The 21,694-nt window shown below is 40.7% G+C and overlaps 1 protein-coding gene across 3 annotated transcripts in view; it reads left to right on the plus strand.

Moving 5' to 3' along the window:
* The first annotated feature begins 16,149 nt into the window (after positions 1-16,149).
* Positions 16,150-21,694, plus strand: part of LOC131680480 (segmentation protein Runt) — a 167,214-nt gene continuing 161,669 nt past the window's right edge. For 2 of the 3 annotated variants that reach the window (XM_058961191.1, XM_058961199.1), the window contains exon 1: positions 16,150-16,976. The gene's annotated coding sequence lies outside the window, so the exon portion shown is untranslated. Of the gene's footprint in view, positions 16,977-17,207; positions 17,288-21,694 lie in introns of those variants that run through there. The other variant, XM_058961194.1, reaches the window with a different exon arrangement.

Consider the following 21,694-nt stretch of genomic DNA (forward strand, 5'->3'; position numbering starts at 1 on the left):
CTTCCCGCGGCAGAGTTGGTCTTCCACAATAAAAATAGAGAAGACGGAGAAATGTTTATTGTTTTTTTATTCGGACCAAAGTCCGTGTTGTTGTTGCCGTCGGGAACTGGCGGTTGCTTTTGGAAAACTCCCAAGTGAGTAATCCATATAAAAGCATACCGTCAGTCCACAAACGGCACGGAAAAGTTTTTTTTATGCTGGTTTAAGGAGATTTGCTGGCCAAACTCCGAGATTTTTACCTGCTAAATCCTCCAGCTCGTAGGAGGATACACCCTTTTTTGAGACAATTTTTGCCGGTAAGTATTGTGGTCCAAGTTTAGCATTGTAAGACTCGAGTGCATTCGACAACTTCATGTTTCGACGGTACACCATTTGTCCCGTTTCAAAAGGTTTAGAGAACTTTCGATGACGCAAGTTGTACTGATGTCGAATGCCCTCGCTTGCCTTTGCCAAATTTTTGACCACAATCTCACGGATTTTGTCTATCTGTTGGTGTCTTGTTTCTAGGTCACCCTCACCGGAAATCCTGCTGAAGTCATCGGCAGATGCCATTTCACACCCGTGTATAATGAAATGAGGACTAAACCCAGTGGAGGAATGAACGGTAGTATTTAGGATGCGCTCCACATCGGTGATGTGGACATCCCAGTTGCGCTGCTCGGTTCGAGCATATGCCCGGATTGCGGTGTTTATCGAGCGATTTGTTCGCTCCACTGGGTTAGCCTGCGAATGATAGCGGGAGTTCAGCCAATGTTTGACGTTGTTTTCTTTTATGAATTGACTGAACTCCTTCGAGGTGAAAGTGGAGGCATTGTCGCTTAGCAGAATTTCCGGGCTACCATGGCGATTGAACCACTGTTCGCGCAGTATCGTACAGAGTGACGTACTAGCGATTTTGCGAACGGGGGTTAACATGACGTACTTGCTGAAGACGTCGAGGACGACAAGCAAGTGTTGATTGCCACGTTTGCTTTTTGGAAGAGGACCAATATAGTCCACAGAAACCATTCGCCATGGTGCATTAGTCGTACGCGACTGACCCATTTCGGGCTGGACTGGGACGAAAGGAGCTTTGATTTCCTTGCACGTCCCGCATTCTCGAATAAACTTTCTTACTTCAGATCCCATACGAGGCCAGTAATATCGTAACTGCACTTCGTGGATCGTTTTATCGTATCCCACGTGAAGCAAATTTTCGTGGGTACGTTGAATCAAATCTTGACGGAACTCGGGTGCTGGGACGAGTTTCCAACTGAACCGCGAGTCGCACGGAACAACTTTCGAGTTTACATACTTGAAAATTTGATCATTTTCTACTTTGAAGTCGGCATAGTCGTCAGGATTTTGGATAACTTTGGACTTCATGGAACAGTACCAGTCTGAGGTGGACAAAGCTGAAACGGCTGCTACGGCCCGGGATAACGCATCTGGAACGACATTGTCCTTGCCTTTCCGGTGCTCAATAGACATGTCGTAGAGCTGTAATTCTAAACTCCAACGACTCAAACGTGAACTGGTTTTCCATTTAGTCTTCAGTATCCATGTAATCGCTGACGAATCAGTGACCAGTCGAAAATGATAACCTTCCAAGTAACCTCGGAAGTGTTCAACCGCCATTATCACCGCCAGACCTTCCTTCTCAGTTGCATGATAGTTCCTTTGGGGAGTGGTCAGTTTATGCGAAAAGTAAGCAACTACTTTCTCGCCTTCGGGATACTCCTGCACCAGAACAGCAGCTACTGCTACGTCACTAGCGTCTGTCTGAAGGATGAACTCTTTGGAGAAGTCTGGTGGGACTAAAACTGGAGGAGTGACTAGAAGTTCCTTAATTTTAAGGAACGCGAGTTCTGCCTCGGAGTTCCAAACTAAGCTCTTGGTTTTCGTTTTGAGCAGATCGGTCAAGGGAGCAGTGACCTCACTGAACCGATCAATGAAACGGCGCTAATAACTGCACATACCGAGGAAACGACGAAGTTTCGTCACGGTAACCGGTCTCTCGTAGTCGAGAATCGGCAAGAAACTTTAGTTCGGGGACTCCAAAACGTGATTTTTCCAAATTGATGGTTAGGTTGGCTCTTGCTAGACAATCGGCCACTGCTTTGAGCAACTGTATGTGATGCTCGAACGTTTCGCTTACGACGATGATGTCATCTAGGTAGACGAAAACGTAAGGTTCCCATTTACCGCGTCCTAGAACCTGGTCCATCAGTCGCGCCAGAGTTGCGGGGCTGTTGACGAGACCAAATGGTAGACGAGTAAATTGGAACATACCCCTGCCGGGAACACTGAAAGCGGTATATTTGCGACTATCCTTGGCCAGAGGTACCTGGAGAAAGGCCTCCTTCAAGTCTATGGTAGACAGGTACTTGGCCTTGGGTAAGCCGCCCAATATTCGCCCAGGGTGGGGCAGAGGGTATGCATCCCGTACAGTACGCTCATTGAGAGGCCTAGCGTCTAGACAAAGGCGGATTGAGTCGTCTGGTTTCGTGACCGCCACAATATTAAGCGACCAATCCGAATCAGTCTCCTCGATAATTCCCATAGACCGCCATCGGTCAACTTCTTCCCAGACCTTAGACAGTTTCTTTGGGCTCATGTGATAAGGATATCGGCAAACGGGTGCCGCACCTTGGAATTCATCTTTGATGACAATCCTGTGCTCTGTGAATGAGGTTGGGCTTAGCTTTCCGGGCTCTACTGCCTGGAAACACTTCTTTACTTCTTCTACGCGCGCTAACTGTTCCGAAGTGAGTATCGACTCACGTGGTACTTCATCTTCTTCATCGTCTTCTGATTCCTGACCTGAGTTCAACAGAGCACAGTTTTGTATCTCAGGAGAAATCCCAAAGGCGCGCCAAAAGTCCATACCTAGGATGGAGTTGACGGTCAGATGCTCTACTACAAGAGTGCATAAGACCTTTGTCAAATTTTGAAAAGTATACGGGAGATACGCTTGTCCAATGATTGGTAAGGATTGACCATTTGCAGAACGTAGTTCGAATGGTCGTTCCAAACTTTTCAAGGGACTTTTCGAAAACTTTCGGTATAGCTTTTTAGTCATAATCGTGGCGTTACTACCACTGTCGAGCAAGGCTTTGAAGGATTTGCCGTACACTGCGACAATTGCAAATGGACGGTTATCGAACGGGTCGTCAAGGACGATGGTTTCGACAGACAACGAATTATCATAGTCCTCATCACGAGCCGGTCGAAAACTGTCATAAATCTGGGGATTAATAATGAGTTGTTCTTTAGAGCGCTGCTTTACTGCCAACTGCGACTTCAGTTGGTTCTGATCCCGTTTTTTAGGCAGTAAGGGCAACGAGAAACATCAAAGCCTTTAAACCCACACACGATACAGAAGACCCGTTTTGGTTTCCGGCATTCCTCATATCCGTGTCCTTTGTCTCCACAATTGTAGCAGACGCCGAGCACGGGAGGACGATGCTTTTCCACCAAATACTCCAGACACATTATAGGTTTCTGCGGTGGTTCGATTGGTTTTTGATTGTTTCCCTCGAGATTCTTTCCGTCCTGATTCCCTTGCTGTTTCTTTTTCTGGTTGTCAGGAGGCTTGTTTGAATCAAGACCTGCCGGTTTGGCATTCTTGCTCCAAAACGTTTTGGATTTTGCGTTGCCGTTATTCTGTCCACCTCCCTTTTGGTTTTGATTATTATGTTTTTGTTTGTATTGTGGTGGATTGTCAGAATAAGCAGCGACTTCCCGAGAAGAACCGAAAACTTTCTGATAAATCGGCGTCTTGGAGGCGTCGATCGATTTACCAAGACTCATCAATTCTGAAAGCGTGTTCACTGGCCTGAGGATTAGCATTTGTTTATAGTCGGCTTTCAGGTTCCGCTTGAGCACGTCGAGTTTTTCGCTCGGTGCCATTGGAACCGTCATCGCACGAAATATTTTCTCCATTTCCAGGAAATATTCCTGGAAAGATTCGTTGCGCATCTGCCGGCGCTGGAGAGCCTTCATTTTGAGCGTAGCATCAAGTTCAGGATGTACAAAATTTACCTTGAGCTCGCATACAAGATGGTTCCAGTTAAACAACCGGTTTTGCGCACGCATAGCCTGATACCAGGTCAAAGCATTGCCAGTGAACAAATGCATCGCAGAATTGAAAAGTTCATCTTCGCACATTTGTTCACACGCAGCGTAATTTGCTACGGTGTCCAAAAACTCATTAAGTCCAGTTCCTTCATCAGTTCCAGCATACTTCCGAATTTTCCAATCAGCGACGCGTTGCGGGTTACGCGAGTAATTCCTTGGGGCTGCCATCGATCCGTTTCCCGCGTTGGTAGATATTGAAAAGTTCGGATAGGATGGTCCCGTCCGCTGTTTGGTCCATTCAGGGACGTGAGGCTGGTTCTGAGTTTGGTACGGGGCTGTGAATCCGGTATTCTGTTTCGGTTTCTCGATTGGAAGTGATGGACATAGATTTTGTTGACCCGAGAATCCTCGCTTCAACACAAATTGATCGGGACTGGGCGCCAGTGTTGGGCGAGGAATCTCTGGTTCATCAAATGAATCGGGTACGTCCATCAAACGCAAATCTTCCAGATCGGTCTGCAGATCCATCTCGGGAGCACTTTCCTTCTGATGTACTAGTGCCCGAAGTTCACTGACGGATTCACGAAGTGAGACAACTTCTTGAACCGTCTTTCTTAAAACTGACGAAATGGTTGTCAGTGAAGCAATCCCACCCATTAGCGTTTCAGTAGCTTTTGAAAAAGCATCAGACCCCTGAGACGCTAGGGCTCTATTATCGTCGGATTGCTGTCGCAATTGTCGAATCTCGTCCCTCATCTCGCACAAGACACGCAACAGGTCGTCCCCTACGAGCTGTTTAGAAAGAGATCCTTGGTTATCGGAAGGATTGGATCCCTGTGGAATTGCAGGTACGTCTGTACTCAGCAAATCTCCCAAAATTTCTCCATCCTCCCCTTCTTGGTTGTCGGGAGGAAGTGCTGCCTGTTCGTCACTGAAATGACTGGCATAAACTGCTAGAACTTCCTCCAGCAACCCCGAAATTTCCTGGTTGACCTCCCCTGCCGCATAATTTCGGATAACCTGGAGCCTAGACCCCAAATGAAGCAACCGTGTTCGGTAAATCTCCTTGTTTGGGCACCGGTACTGGAGATCTTCCTTGATTGTTAGTAATTTACCAAGGCAGATCTCCTTTTCTTCACCCACGTCACCCCGGAAATTGCGTACTAATTCCCTCCGAGACGACCGCTCATGCGACAAAATTCCCCGAAGACGCCGCTGCCGCTGGACACCCGAAAGATCCGAATCAGGAGAGATAAAAATGCTTCGAGATAGCAACTCAAAATCCAGCTCATCGAAATGCAAATGATCGACGCGCATGAACACACACGCTAGGTTGAATTTCTCCAACGCCATCATAACTTGCGCTATATTGGAAGAAATCACCAAGACACAAAGCATGTAAGTACTGACACGGTATTATTTTCGATTTTTCGCCCACTAACGATTCCCTTAAAATTTCAGGAAATCAAGCTGTTCCAAAAATGTCTCAAACCGGATTGAGAATTCAAGGCGATTGGCCACCGCAACCGAATAATAACAACAACCTTCAAACTACTCGTCCGGCAGACCAAACACAAACAACGCAATCCACAAATTCGGACAAAAAAGAAAATGCAAAAATCAAAAAACAATACCAAAAATGTAAATAAATAAATAATACAACCGCGGAACAATATTGCGGAAGAAACCTCACCACTGTTCTACGAAAATCCTCTATTTAGTAGAAGCACCCCACACTCCGGAAGAAAAAAATATTTTCCAAAATAGGAAAATATTTTTTTCAGTGTGTTTTGCGCTGTGCGCCAAATGTAAGTAGGGGTTTGCCCACTACTCGGGTTCTTATTTGCCCGGCGTACCCTCCTTTTCAGGGCGGCCTAGGTGCCTCTACAGAATTTCGGATTTTCGTAACAACAAAAAAACAAAAGTAAACAAACAAAATAAATTACTAAATTTACCGACTTTATTGTCCTCAAACTCTCCACTTCACTGCTGCTGCTGGTGGCTCACTGCTGCGGGCGGAAAGGCGGGCGGTTTCCTCCGACCGGCCGGGACAACAACGGCCGCGTTCTCCTTTGGTCGTTGGCTGCTCCGGCAGCGGTCCTTGGCGTTTAGCTAGGGAGGTGAGCTTGGCTCCTTTGTTGGAACCTCCCTAGCGACGTTGGCGACGAATCGCCGGATCGTCTACTCGCCGTAAACGATCCCGGAAGTTACCGCAGTAAACTTCCCAGGGGGAACCTTTGTCCGCCCTGCTTCGTTCTCCTTGGCTATTAGCTATAGAGGAGAGCTAGGCTCGTTCGACTTATCCTCTATAGCGAGAACGGTCGGTGTTGTGGTTCCTTATTATTTAGCCGGGGAAGCGAAAGCACTCCTTTACACTTAGCTTACCCCTATTGGCGAACCGACACCGTACATTTCACTGTGCCCGAACCACGGGCCGGCAATCTCGACGGGTGATTTTACCGTCGCACTCGCGCACTTCACTATCGTGGCGGGAAACTGTCCCGAAAACAAAACACGTAATCTGGCGGACGTCTGTCTATCGCCGTGGTTCGTCACTTTCTAACTCTTCTCACACGATGGCCGCCTTCCACCTCGACCGAAAACACCAACACCAAAAAAACCGTACCGCCGCATAGCTGTCATCACCTATGTGCAGCATAGCCAGTACACGTATTTCAGCAGTAGGAGAGCGGTGGCCTATCTAAGCCCTATGTTAACTATGTACAATTGTCAAACAAAAATTACTACACCTATCTGAACGCACAAAACCGTTCACAAACGCGAAACTATATAAAAATTTACAAGAAAAAGTGAACGATATCGAAACAGCGGTGAGCATAAATTTTCGTAAACAATACACTCTACGGAGAGAGTACGCACGAAAGGGTATATTTCCACCCAGTGCTAAATTGTTACCCTGACGGGTTACAACGTCCTATTGAAAATTTTCTCTAGAAATATCCACGGTCACGGTCCGCCCTCGATCGTTCAAGAATACACACGAAAATGCGAATGGCCACGTGATTATTAAATTGAATTCATATACGTGAAGTCACATACACGCGACAAACACGTTAACATACAAATGCTTGAATCCCTTCGCGACCATTCACGCAACATACACCCGCGATCTCGCGAATATGCTAACATCCCGGTGATAAGGTGAACGTCTCAGCGCTTATAAATTTTCAAATGCGGTCTCAAGCGTGAAACTACAAACTCCCGCGCGATCGTGTGAATCGGCCTCGTCTGGGAATCATTACCCTCCGTCGTAGCAACTTAGATCAGGGGCGGATCCGGAAAAAAATTTCGGGAAGGGTCTGAAACGTCGATTTTAAAATGAGCATTGTACAATTCGTAATAGCTAAGAACTTTATTTTATGAATATCAGCATTGTTTGTCAAATTTGGTTTCGAATGACTCTGAGTTTGAAACTAATATAAAATTGAATCTAATTTAAAATTTCTCAATAAGTATAAATATTTTGGAGGGGGTCCGGACCCCCAGGACCTTCCTTCTGGATACGCCGCTGACTTAGGTCCATACATTCAGTTAGACCGATCAAAAAATGAAGCTCATATCCACTAGGCCAGTGATTCTCAACCTGGGGTTCGCAGGCTCCTAGGGGGCCGTCAAGTTGGTTCTGGGGGTCAGCGAAGAAAAGTATATTTTCCTAGTGCATATTGAAATTTCAAGTCTTGTTTCCTAACAAACTGAAAATAACATGTTGATAGCATACAAAATCGATGTGTATCCGTGGGAGTCTGGGTGATTTCTAAGGAGTCCATGGTACGAAAAAGGTTGAAAACCGTTGCACTAGATAACACCTTTCATGGTAGCATGACCGGGAATTCTGATGATATGGAAGATCTCACTTTCTTCAAGCATTTGAACCGTACATCGAAAATTAAGCTTCAGATTCACGGTTCGCGCGCGATCATCCAAGAACACACGCAAATATGCAAAAGTCACATAGTTATAAAATAGACCATACAAACGCACACGCGATTGAACACGTTAACGTACAAAGGATCGAGTTGTCCGCGATGATACACGCGGTCGCGAAGTCTCTACGCCCGCACGTATCTGAATCGTATAATAAATATCACATTCAGAATCACGGTCTGCTGCAATTGGTCTTAAGCAGTGTTTTAGTGGGTGACATTCCCCGTCTCGTCTGCAATTGTAGTGTGTGATTCTGGAATTTCTCCAGATAGTTTGTAATATTTCGTTACATAAACTGCTTTTCCATTGTATCTTCATTATATCAAATGTGCGCAGATCATTTATTTATTTAGTTCAATTTAATAAATTCCCCAGTAACAATTGTTGTATGGTGCTCTTGGGTTTGGGTTTTTATTTATTTCATTTATTTATGTAACATTTGTTCAACTAATTATTTATTTATTTATCAATTTATTTAACTGTTTATTTAGTTACTTGAATATTTATTTAATTTATTCATATAATACTGTAATAAAGGGCGAACACGAAATTATTGCGACACCGAAAATGTCATGCCAATTTTCTTATAATGTTTACAATCAAACCAAAATTTTAGGGTAGTTTTATACATATATTTACTTCAAAAATCAAAAGAAAAGTTAATCGATAGAGCCTTGAGTGTAAAATTGAACACATTTTCGCTTGATGGCCTCAATCAAAGTCTTTACAGTGTCATCCGGTACCAGTTTCTCAGTTTTTTTTCCATTTTCTTAACATGTCCTTCTCGCCTTTGACTGTTTCTTGCTCTTCCGAAGTTCCCGCTTCATCATTGCCCAGTACTGCTCCACCGGGAGCAGCTCCGGACAGTCCGGACATACCACTCCAGGACACTTTTAGAATAGTGGCATGATGTCAAATCTGACCAAAATAGCGGAGCTTCGTCGTGCTGCTGCTAGAACGGCAAAAGACGCTTCTTGAGGCACTCAGATTTGTAGATCTCGCCATTTACTGTGCCCTTTGTCACGAAAGGCCCTCTCTTCAGTCCGCAAGAGCAGATGGCCTGCCAAATGAGATATTTGGAGGCGAACTTCTCTTCTTCTTAAATTTGTCGTCCACATAGAACTTGCTCTTGCCGGTGAAAAACTCCAACCCCGGAATTTGCTTAAAATCGGCTTTTACATACGTTTCGTCGTCCATCACACAGCAGCTATATTTTGTCAGCATCTTCTTGTAGAGCTTCCGTGCCCGAGTTTTAGCCGTCGATTGTTGCCGCTCATCGCGGTTTGGGAAGTTCTGTACCTTGTATGTATGTAGTCCAGCTCTCTTCTTTGCATTCTGGACGTAGCTCTACGACATGCCGATCTTTTTAGCCAAATCACGGCTTGAGACGTTGGGATTTGCTTTAATCATCCGCTTCACCTTTCCCTCCGTCGTCTTTGTTCTCCGTTCCCAGTTTTCTTCCAGCTCCTTTGCCGTGGTCCAACGTCAACCGCTCCTGGAACCGCTTCAACACTCTGGAGACAGTTGAATGGTGAATGTTCAACATTTTTCCCAACTGCCAGTGCGACAGGTCAGGAAATTCCAGGTGTTTGGAAAGAATTTGTTCTCTCGACTCGCGTTGGTTCACCTCCATTTTCGTTGAATCGACAACCACGACTTTGAGATTGACAGCATGTAAACAATACACATCAATGAGAAAGTGTGCAAAATTTGGTTGATTTTTACCCAATGGTAAAAAAGTTATGCCCTGTTGAATGTGTCGCAATAATTTCGTGTTCGCCCTTTATTGGCATTATATGTATATCATTTACGGGTGAGGTGGGTGCATCAAGGCATCATTGAAGATACAACTGGGCAATGAAGTGACAGCTAATCGGAGTCAAGGAGGAAGGGAATTCGTCGTTCGCGCCGGGTACAGTTCTCTCTAACAGTTGTAAACACTTTGACGCGTCCTTCTTCAAACAAACTATCCCGTGGAAAGCTTGACGATTATTAGATTTTTTTTATTTAACCTATTGGGTCATACTGTTGGAAGGAGATTCTTTGATTGCCGCGGATACTGATTAGATGTAATTGCCTACGGGTCCGCCATCCCCCTTTTGGCATTTCATACAACGGTATGTTGAATGCAGATTGGTAACGAAATTGAGGGTACTGTTATGTTATGCAAACCAAGACTCAAGCTAGGATGGTGGCTACATACATACTTACAAACATACATACATACATGTAAAGTTATTGCAATTGATTAGATTCCACTGGAGAAGTGCTGTCAGAGACATTGTGCGTTAACGACAACAAAAGAAGTTTTGATATATCATCGTTATTTTGTAATATTATTGAAAACTGATAAAATGTAAATTTTAAATATTTTAGGAGAATTTCATTGAGCATTAGAAGATAAACATTGAGCAGCTTCCAGCACTGCTAGGAAAGCACCGATTTTTATTAAAAAAAAACAGTTTTCTTGATCCCGTCATTTTAAAAGACAAATAAATTAGATATCGAATTTGCGTGTCGACTTCGTCTCATCGGTATCGGACATTAAACTTAGTCACAGGACTAAGCTAGTGCTAAAGGGCGAACACGAAATTATTGCGACACATTCAACAGGGCATAACTTTTTTACCATTGGGTAAAAATCAACCAAATTTTGCACACTTTCTCATTGATGTGTATTGTTCACATGCTGTCAAACTCGAAGTCGTGTTTTTCGATTCAACGAAAATGGAGGTGAACCAACGCGAGTCGAGAGAACAAATTCTTTTCAAACACCTGGAATTTCCTGACCTGTCGCACCGGCAGTTGGGAAAAATGTTGAACATTCACCATTCAACCGTCTCCAGAGTGTTGAAGCGGTTCCAGGAGCGGTTGACGTTGGACCAAAAAGATCGGCATGTCGCAGAGCTACGTCCAGAATGCAAAGAAGAGAGCTGGACTACATACATACAAGGTACAGAACTTCCCAAACCGCCATGAGCGGCAACAATCGACGGCTAAAACTCGGGCACGGAAGCTCTACGAGAAGATGTTGACAAAATATGGCTGCTGTGTGATTGACGACGAAACGTATATAAAAGCCGATTTTAAGCAAATTCTGGGGTTGGAGTTTTTCACCGACAAGAGCAAGTTATATGTGGACGACAAATTTTTGAAGAAGAAAATGTTCTCATTTGACAGGCCATCTGCTCTTGCGCCTTTCGGAGTGAGCCTTTCGTGACAAAGGGCACAGTAAATGGCGAGATCTACAAATCTGAGTGCCTCGAGAAGCGCCTTTTGCCATTCTTGCAGCAGCACGACGAAGCTCCGTTATTTTGGCCAGATTTGGCATCATGCCACTATTCTAAAAGTGTCCTGGAGTGGTATGAGGCCAATTCTGTCCATTTTGTTCCAAAGGACATGAATCCGCCAAACTGTCCGGAGCTGCGTCCGGTGGAGCAGTACTGGGCAATGATGAAGCGGGAACTTCGGAAGAGCAAGAAGACAGTCAAAGACGAGAAGGACATGTTAAGAAAATGGAAAAAAAAACTGAGAAACTGGTACCGGATGACACTGTAAAGACTTTGATGGAGGGCATCAATCGAAAATGCGTTCAATTTTTCACTCAAGGCTCCATCGATTAACTTTTCTTTTGATTTTTGAAATAAATATATGTATAAAACTACCTTAAAATTTTGATTAGATTTTAAACATTATAAGAAAATTGGCATGACATTTTCGGTGTCGCAATAATTTCGTGTTTGCCCTTTAGCTCGAAAAAAACGGAGACTCAATTTGTGTTCCTGAGCAAACCCGTAGTCAAGCGTGATGTTCCGTCTATGTTAGTGTCGGATTCTGAAGAGACGAAGTCGAAACGCAAATTCCGTAGTAAGTTAGGTTTTGTACTCTCCACGCGCAAAGATGGTTTTAAGCAATTTTCTCCAAAATAGTTTTCACTAAAAGTGTTCTCTACTATGCTGAAATGTAGCATAAGGAAAAATAGTTTTGGAACATTCTATGCGCTAGAAAAACGTTGGACATGAATAGTTATAAAAATAAGGCCATTTTAGCCCAAATATAAAGAAAAATTGCATCCCAAACATATGTCATTTTAACCCTTTATAAGGCAGTGGCAACTATATTGCCACCTTTTCGTTTCGTTCATAACGCAGAAATATGAAGAGAGCAATGTTCCAATCTTATGAAATCAACTTGTTAGGAGTCTGGCAACTCTTCTTATTACTTTTTGTTGAGATACAGTGAACAGCGTCACATTGGTGAAGCGTTTTTTTTTTAAATAAGTCGATTTCCTTTTGGATAATAAAATTAGCTCGATTTTGAAAAAAATACTCTACCCTATAAGTTGGTGATGCAAATTTGTAAAAACAACTATTTTTAATCCGATAATTTGGTTCATGAGTGGTAAAAATTGCAAAGAAAAAAATTAAATGAATAAAATGAACGTCTGTAATCTGTGGTCTCATTTTTAAACTTATCCTCAGAATCCAGGGGTTATTTACAGATAATCAGGTAATAATCAGTAACTTTCTATTATTTCTTTTGTTCTATTACATTCATTTCTTTCTGAAAATCCGATCCAGCTCGATTTGTCTTTATATTTACACCAATCTCGTTGGAAATACATCAAACATTACGAAGACTGACGTTTTCTAACGGCGGTACGGGCGGTACCATGTTTATTTTCAAAACATTATTATATTACGAAATAAATGTAAATATATTCTAAACTAAGTGAAAAAACCGTGTTTCTATTAATATAACATCCATTAATAGCCCCAAGGTCTGGGCCATAAAAGGGGTTAAATGGTATAACGAACCTCATTTTTGGTAGTCTACTTTCAGGACACTGCACAGTGGTCGCAATGGTACCAAAACGTGCGTTTAATTAATGGTGCTCTAGGAGTTGATTTTAGCGATTTGGTGTGTTAGAAACACTTTTTCAGAATGGAAGCCCCCTTCTTTTGATGTATACTGAATTGTGATTAATCCACCTAAAAGTGAGATAGAAAATTTATTTCCACTAACTTTTAAGATAGATGCACGATGTCAATGACAAAGTTATAGTAAATTTTACTGCGAGAAAACTTGTTGAACATGCAAACTCTCCAAAATGTAATGTTGTTCAGATAAAGCACGTTGTTTGTGGGAGGTACCCAAAAAATCATTTTTTCATTATAACTTTTTTCTGAGATTTTTGCAATTCTTCAAATGTTCTATGAAGTTGTTGAAATTAAGAAATTGCAGATATTTGTCGAAGACGTCAACATTTTTTATTTCAAAACTTAAGAGTTATTAAATAAAGTGGGTTTAAAATATCGCCATTTTGAATGACAATTACTAAGAGATGTGGAAATATGTGGAAGACATTTCGATTCTATGAGAAAGACAGTGAAAAGTACTATAAGCAAAAACACTACTCACAACGGGCATCCACCGGCCTGTATATAAAAAATACTTTCCGGCAATGCATGTTTTTCATTTTGTAACAAAATAATTACGACATTTTAAGCATAACTGTTTATAGCAATTGTTTCTATGTGTCATTCTATTCTACGAATATTCTAAAAAATCTTTGGAAATGTCAAAGTACACATATGAATCCAAAACTCTCAGCTCTGTAGTCTCCAACTTACGAATTATTCCTAAACTAGCACAACAACAAAAGTGATCAACTAAAAATGCGCAAAAATTTTTGGCTGTGTTTACAAGAATAAAAACCATTACAAACAGTATTAGGGTTACTGCACCCTAATTCATCTTAGCTCCTCTATTCATCCCACCCATTGGAACTCATTAGTTGAAAAGTATTTGCTATCTCTATTCATTAGCTCAAAAAGTCTAACTGTACTGCTTCTTAGGAACGAAGGAAATATGGTGATACTTACTTAAGCGCAATCCAGTCACTCTAAGTCGAGTTATCAACGAAATATTGTGACATCCCGACTAATGATATTGACAAGGGCTCGTCTACCTTATATGCCGTTTTCATGAAATGATTACGTGGCCGGAATTGTCAATAATTCTTTTGCAAGCACGCATTGAGTGATTAAATATTTGAAATTAACCCTCAAAAGGCAAGCGAAAATTGTGACTTCATAAAGCATCGCTTCTAAGACCCAATGAAACCAAGAGCCTCTTTTTTGTCGTTTTACCAGTGAGAGAATCGAAAGCCCGAAAACGCTCGATCATTTGTATTTCGAATTACAAATTCATTGAAACTAGGGAACTGTAACTAGCCGAGCCTCTGAGACCCCTTGCCTTTTTGAGGGTTAAAATTTGACAGAGATGTAATATATAGGTGAAAATATTTTTCTAAAGATTTTCTGGCAAGTCGGATCCTAAGTAGCAACTCTGACTACACAGTCGTTTCGTGAAAATGATATCTAATACTCTTTGCTATGGTTCATACTCAAGAAAATACAGTAAACCTTTTTAAACGTCTCTAGTGTTCACTTTCCAAATCCTGTTAATTTATGAATAGTTTCAGATAACAGAAATTCAAAGTTCACGATTTATATGTGTATTTATTACTCTCAATGATTTTTTAGAATATTCGACACATAGAAAAAATCGCTAAAAAATTTATGCTGAAAAAGTCGTACTTATTTTGTTACAAAATGCAAAACATGCATTGCCGGAAAGTATTTTTTGTATACAGGCCGGAGGATGCCCGTTGTAAGTAGTATTTTTTCTTATAGTACTTGTCACTGTCTTTCTCATAGAATCGAAATGTCTTCCACATATTTCCACATCTCTTAGTAATTGTCATTCAAAATGGCGGTATTTTTAACCCACTTTATTTAATAACTCTTAAGTTTTGTAATAAAATATATTGACGTCTTCGACAAATATCTGCAATTTCTTAATTTCAACAACTTCATAGAACATCTGAAGTATTGCAAAAATCTCAGAAAAAAGTTATAATGAAAAAATGATTTTTTGGGTGCCCCCCACAAACAACGTGCTTTATCTCAACACCATTACATTTTGGAGAGTTTGCATGTTCAACAAGTTTTCTCGCAGTAGAATTTACTATAACTTTGTCATTGACATCGTGCCTCTATCTTAAAAGTTAGTGGAAATAAATTTTCTATCTCACTTTTAGGTGGATTAAACACAATTCAGTATACATCAAAAGAAGGGGGCTTCCATTCTGAAAAAGTGTTTCTAACACACCAAATCGCTAAAATCAACTCCTAGAGCACCATTAATTAAACGCACGTTTTGGTACCATTGCGACCACTGTGCACTGCAACTACTCAAAAAAATTGATGGGTACCTATTTTGGTTATAAATTTATTTCAGCTTGGCTGTCATTTAAAGTTCGAAATAGTAAATTCTTTCTTCACAACGTGTTAATAAATAAAGCGCAACCCCCGTCGTCGGAAGATTAAAGCTACTTCAGCCACCAGCCGTGAATCCAAACAGTTTGCCCGTAGTGAAATCGAATGAAAATGCATAATTCCATTTGAAACTCCGCACCCATGCCGTAATTTAAAGCATTCTTATCTCGGCTAACCAGTAAGAGGCAGTGGAATGCCACCATCACTGCCAGTGAGTTGAAAATTGCTTCGAGTATCATTTGCCACATTTGCGTTTCCGCGAGCTGACAGTGCTTTTATGTATTATTCATTATTTTCGTTATTATTTTTAATGTTCCCTACTACTTCTTCTTCTTCTCCTTCAGCGAAGGACTTTATTTTCTTTAATGTGAGAGATTTTTTTGCTCGTCTCTTTTCTCGTCAGACAAACCCAAACTTTATGTACCACTCCCGCCCGACTCAAGACGGAGCTGAAGGATCGCCTTACATACAAGAAGATACCTAGCGGATTCATGGAAGAAGAGCAGCGAGCGAGTCACTTGAGATGGTCGGAGCTTTTTTCCTTGTTCTCGACCAGCGATGGTTGGTTGGATGGCGGTGGGTGGTTTTGGCATGCCAGTAGAATGGGGTCGTTTACAGAGTGTGATAGCATAAAAATGAGCGAAGAAAAAAGGGCATATTTTTATGTACAACAGTGGTAAGATGAATAAGAGCAAGAGAGTGAATTACCACCACTACCGCAGAATACGGTCGGCTGTGGGTATGGTTGCGTCGTGGTAGTCCTGATTCCTGGCGCGCGATGATAACATCGCCGCGAGAGCGAGAGTAAGCAGTGGCCGTCTTGGAACGGATTTTTATTTTCTTCGACATTTCTTCTCGGTCTCTCGGTGATTTTATTCTTTCTGTGGCCTGACAACCATCGCCTTCGCTCGCGTTCTTTGCCGTACCCCACTGACTGGCGGTCGGGGCGATAGTCGCAATCGCATTACCACAGCTCTTCGGTTTTGAGCGAGTTCACAGGACACAACAACCGCCCGGCCAGGATGCTGCTATACTTGCGGAGCTTGCGGAACACGTGTGTGCGTTCGGAGTGCCGGTGCCGGGTGGGAGTGGGTTGAAGTTCGTCGGTTGTTTATTTTTTTCTTCCTCGCGTACTCTCTCTCGCGCTCGTCGCTACCGTCCTCCCGTTTCCGTTGAATTTTTATTCCACCCATTCCCGCCGCGCTGCTGGTGGAGAACCACGATACAACCACACACCAGACCACCACATCTCGATATTCCAACGAAAACGGCGCCAGGAGAGGCCACAAGGCTTTGGTTGCGTGTTTCGGTATCTCACTCATCATCATCATCGTCGGCGCACAGTTACCGCGATCGTACACCGCAACGGTGGCAGCCAGTTAACCGAGCAAGCCCGCGAACCGCCGTCGCAAGGCTGGACATCTTGCAAACTTTTACCGTGGACGCGTTCGAATTGGTTGGACATTTTCCGTCGCTGGGCGCGTGGTTTAGTGTTCGATCATTTTCGTTGTCGTTCGTGTTTTCGAGGATTGTTAAAGTGTTAAAAAAACGTTAGTGACCGTTGTTCGAAGTCGGTGGATTATTGTGAAATACAGTCATTGGTAGTGAAAATAAGTGCAAATATTGAACGTGAGTGCGTTAGTAGTGGCAAGTTGCTAGAGGATTATGCGTTTAACAGCAACTGGCCACAAATTGAAAACTGTGCTTGATCGAGACAGAACGGATGCGGATAGTTGTGCTACATTTTGCAATAATTTTTTATGTTTGTCTCATTTATCCAATTTTTTGCTTAGTAAAAATTGTAAAATTATAGTGATTTTCATCTATCGAGATTATTCTAGCATCATACTTTTGATCATGTATATTCCGACATGAGAAGAACAAAAAGTTGTTTTGGAATTTTCTGGGGAACAAAACGTTCGCAAGTGGTATAACTGAAAGTACTTACTGTCTATACATAGCTTCAATAGTAGGAATACTAAGGAAACTTGATTATTTATTTTACAATCGAACTCCTAACTTTTTCCAAAGTTTTAGATAGTTTATACAAAATGATCATCTCGTAGGGAAATTACATCGATATGTTAAATTGGACAGCATTCTTTAAAAATTAAAAAAAAAAGAATGGGAAATTGATCATATTTGTGGAGACTCGAGCCCTCATTCAAGGATACTTGATTCTTCTTGAAAAACGTGTCATGCCAAACATTGTTTATAAACAACAATGTTTTCGAACAGCTGTAATTTCTAGCTTAGGCAAGATTCGTTAACAAAAACAAGTAAGGTTAAACACTGCGACTATTCCCAAATAACAATTGAAGTTTTATAGCACACTACAAGTGCAATCTAAGTGACAAGAGGGGCTCCAAGAGTGTCATAAAACCTCAAATGTTTCTAGGGTTACCTTTCTATATTTTAAACACGGCTCATTAATGTGATTTCATAAAGATAGGTGCTTCCATGGCAGTGCTAGAAGCTGGGCAATTTTTACCTTCTAATGCTCAATACAATTCTCCTAGAATAATTAAAATAGTCCAATTACGTGGAAACCGTAGCCAACTACAGTCTAAATTGATAAGTTTTATCAGTTTTCAATAATATTGCACCATAACGAAGATATATGAAAAAATCATTTTCCGTCGCCAACGTAAACTATCCCTGGCAGCACTGCTCCATCGGAATCCAATCAGACCAATTGCAATAACTTCAGTTCTAGAGTTGATCCTTGTAACTGTTAATACTCAAATTAAAGGCAATAATCACATTAATGAGCCTTACTTGTTTTTGTGAGCAAATCTCGCCTCAATCAAAAGTTATAGCTGTTTAAAAACGTTGTTGTCCACAAACAACATGGACATGAATGGGTTAACGATGAAAAATTAAATTTTTAAATACATTACCTTAAAATAATAATGAAAACTGAATAAACCTAGCAATTTAGGTATTCGATAAAAGAAATACCTTCTCAATGTAAAAGTTTTAGAAGAAATTTACTGAACATCGGAAGGTAAAAAATGACCAGCTTTTGGCACTGTAAGGGAAGAACCTATCTTGACGAAAACATGTTTTTTTTCGTGTTTCTTGACACCGACAGTTCTGAGGAAAAAATAGTTTTGGGACCATATATGCGTTAGAAAAAAAAGTTAGGCATGAAAGGTTAAAAAATAACGTGCAATCAACGAAAAAAAAATCGTGTAAGTGAGAACCAGGTTCTGTCTGCCCACGGCTTTGCCTCAGATTTTGTTACCTTTTTGACCTATTGAATTCGACCAAAATTGATGGTTTTAAAATATTGATTTATTGAGATTGATCATAGAATTTTTCCTGAATTCCAGAGAATTAATTATTAGGACTTTCATTTTTTTCACCCATAAATTTCGGCAGATTTAAAATAATAGGTTATTTAGGGACGTTTGTCGAGGTTAGTGGTCAGTACCGTCGGATTTGGGTCAGACGCAACGGGATTTTGGGGGCCCCGAACTTAGAATAGATATAAAATTATACTAGCTTCCTTCACTGGTGATGTTAAGGAAGGTGCATTCTAATTAATTTTATCACGACAGATGAGTGGATGTCAGATACACAATCAGAGTGAAGCAGAATACATTTTACACTGTTAATTCGAATGCTACGTTTTACGTGCTTATGGTAGATGGCATTGAAGTCATTTTGTAGTGTTAATGTGAGTCTATAATCATCATTCGTAACCGTAGGGAACGATCCAGTCTGTTCAGAGCATCACATGTCGTGATTTGAAGTTGTACTCAGTGGCGGTGTGAATTGTGGAATGAAACATATACTGTCTTGGTTTAGACGATTTAGCGCATCTTACAGCATTTGGAAACAAAAACTAATTGTCGCATAAGCCACACCTATGTGTCATTCGTGGCTACAAAAGACATTTTTTTTAGCATCATTCGTAGGATCGTGATATAAGTATTTCAAACACCCTAAGAAAATTGTCTTGCAGCCGCCTTGTTAGCAACGAATGGAATATGGGTATGGCTTACGTGATAATATTATTTTATTGGATAGTTACAATATCCTCTGAACTGTTGATGTTGTTTGGAAATAAATGCAAATCAATCATCTGTTTGGAACACTATAGCAATAGCCCCATTTTATCACTAATTTTATTTTCGGTTGCCTGTCAAAAATATTCCACACGCATTTTATATGTCAATATAATAGGCAAAAATTTTGGAGATATTTTGTCTTCAATTTGCAAAAAATACATTGAAACTTGCGCCTTTTTTCCTAGTTTTTGAAAGAAGTGTATCAAAGCTTAAGAGTATTGTCACAGACTAACAGACATAACACTCAAAAACAAAGCTTCGCCCGCTTTAACGGTCATTTTAAAAATATTTGTAGTTGGGACTGTGGCCACATTTGAAATTATGGCGCCACTGACATATGAACAAGCATATGAGGGATAGACCACTAGTGAAAAATTGTTCCCAAACCTGAGGGGTAACCCACCAGTAAATGAGTGTTTGGGACTGTGAATAAAAGGTGGAGCTAGTGTTCTGGGAAAATTGTCGGATCGATGTTTTTTGAGGGAATTCCCTCATAGTGTCTGTTAGTCTGTGGTATTGTTTATTCAATAAAATGCATTGTAAAAATTAGTCAAAAAATTCCTTGAGACGATTAAAATTTTGGAGTGGGTTTTTGAATATTTAAATTGCGCCTGGTACGCACGAAATATCCCCACTTACTTTGGAGTGTGTGGGCGAAGATCGTGGTGATAGACTTCTCGTGCGCCAGACGCGCTTGAAAAATTCATGACTCCGGAAATATTCAAAAGCCCACTCGAAATTTTTAATGGAGTTGAGAAAAATGTTTTGACTACTTCATTCAATAAATAGAAAAGAAAAAAAAGTCATGTTCAAGTCCGAGAAAAAATTATTTGATTGTATAATCAAATATTTTTTTCTCGGACTTGAACAAGACTTCTTTCCTTTTTATTGAATGAAGTAGTCAAAACATGCATATTTTTAATATTTTTTATTAAATTAACAATACTATTAAGTAATAATAATATACTTCATTCGAAAGCTGAGGAAAAGGCGCACATTTCATGTCTTGACAATTTTTTTGTATCTTCTTTAGTTAGTACAGTACTGGCGACTGGAAAAAAGCCATGTTTTGAAAAAAAGTATTTTTTCGCAATTGAAAATGTCTCTTGACTATCGAGCTTATTTGTAAAGGGTATTTTTCGGCTTATCAGTCGTGAATTAGACAGCGAATACAACAATATTGTTTTTACTTCGCAAATGAAAGACAAAGTATCTCCAAAATTTCGCCTACTATGTTAAAATAAAAAATACGTGTCGAATATTTTTGACAGCTAAATTGAAAAAAAAAATTAGTGAAAAATGGGGTGGTAAATTTTGCGTGGAATACTCCGTAGGTTCTTTATATTCTTGAATACCAGCTCTAGCAGTGAAATGAACCGCCTATATTTATAGATTCGAGTCATTTTGATGTTCAGTTTTTGTTAAATCAATTTCAAGCAAACTTTTTCTAATAAAGAAGATCAAATGGTAGGATGAATAAGAGTGCGTAGTATTCGAGTTTTTGTTCCGCTCAAACACGAGTATTTTACATTTTGCGAACCAGATTTTTTATGTCGCTGCTTCTTAGAAACGAATCAAGGATGCTGATACCTATTTTAGCGTAATCTAATCACTGTAAGCCAAATTATAAGCAAAATAGTGTGACAGCCCGACTAATGAGATAAATAAAGGAATATCTACCCTAGTCAAATGTCAACCAGTTAAGTGTTACTATTTTTTAGATGTGCTTTATAAATTTTACTGGGCTGGTCGCATTTAACGAGTGCTCAAAATATCACCTACAACCTGTTGCAAAGAATCTACCCTACACTGATAAATTAAAGTACCCATTAATGCGTAGAAAACTACGCATTTTCAATAAAAGTGGAATAACCCATTAAATGGGTAAAGAGTTTATACCCATAAATGAGTACGTCGACCTGGGCATAGTTTACCCATTATTTTTCGCAGAATTGTTACAACAAAATGCGTAAAAAATACTGTCAATAGAATTGTTTCTGAATTTAAAAAAAAAAACATAAAATAACACTCATTTCACATTATTGTCTCCTTACAAAAGTATAGGAATCTAGATAGAGATCCTATTCCAAAACTCCAAAATAAAACCGCCAACTGGATATATTTTTGATGGCTGGATCTTTTGGCTGTTCTAAAAATGCCGAACTAGTTCATATTTGCAACATCCTCAGTAGTCTAAACAGCCGTTGTTTTTGGAGCATTGCCGAAATATTCCGTTTCCACCCCGGACTTCGATGCAGGCCGATAATTTGC

Source organism: Topomyia yanbarensis, chromosome 1, assembly GCF_030247195.1.
Source record: "Topomyia yanbarensis strain Yona2022 chromosome 1, ASM3024719v1, whole genome shotgun sequence".
NCBI classification, from domain to species: Eukaryota; Metazoa; Arthropoda; class Insecta; order Diptera; family Culicidae; genus Topomyia; species Topomyia yanbarensis.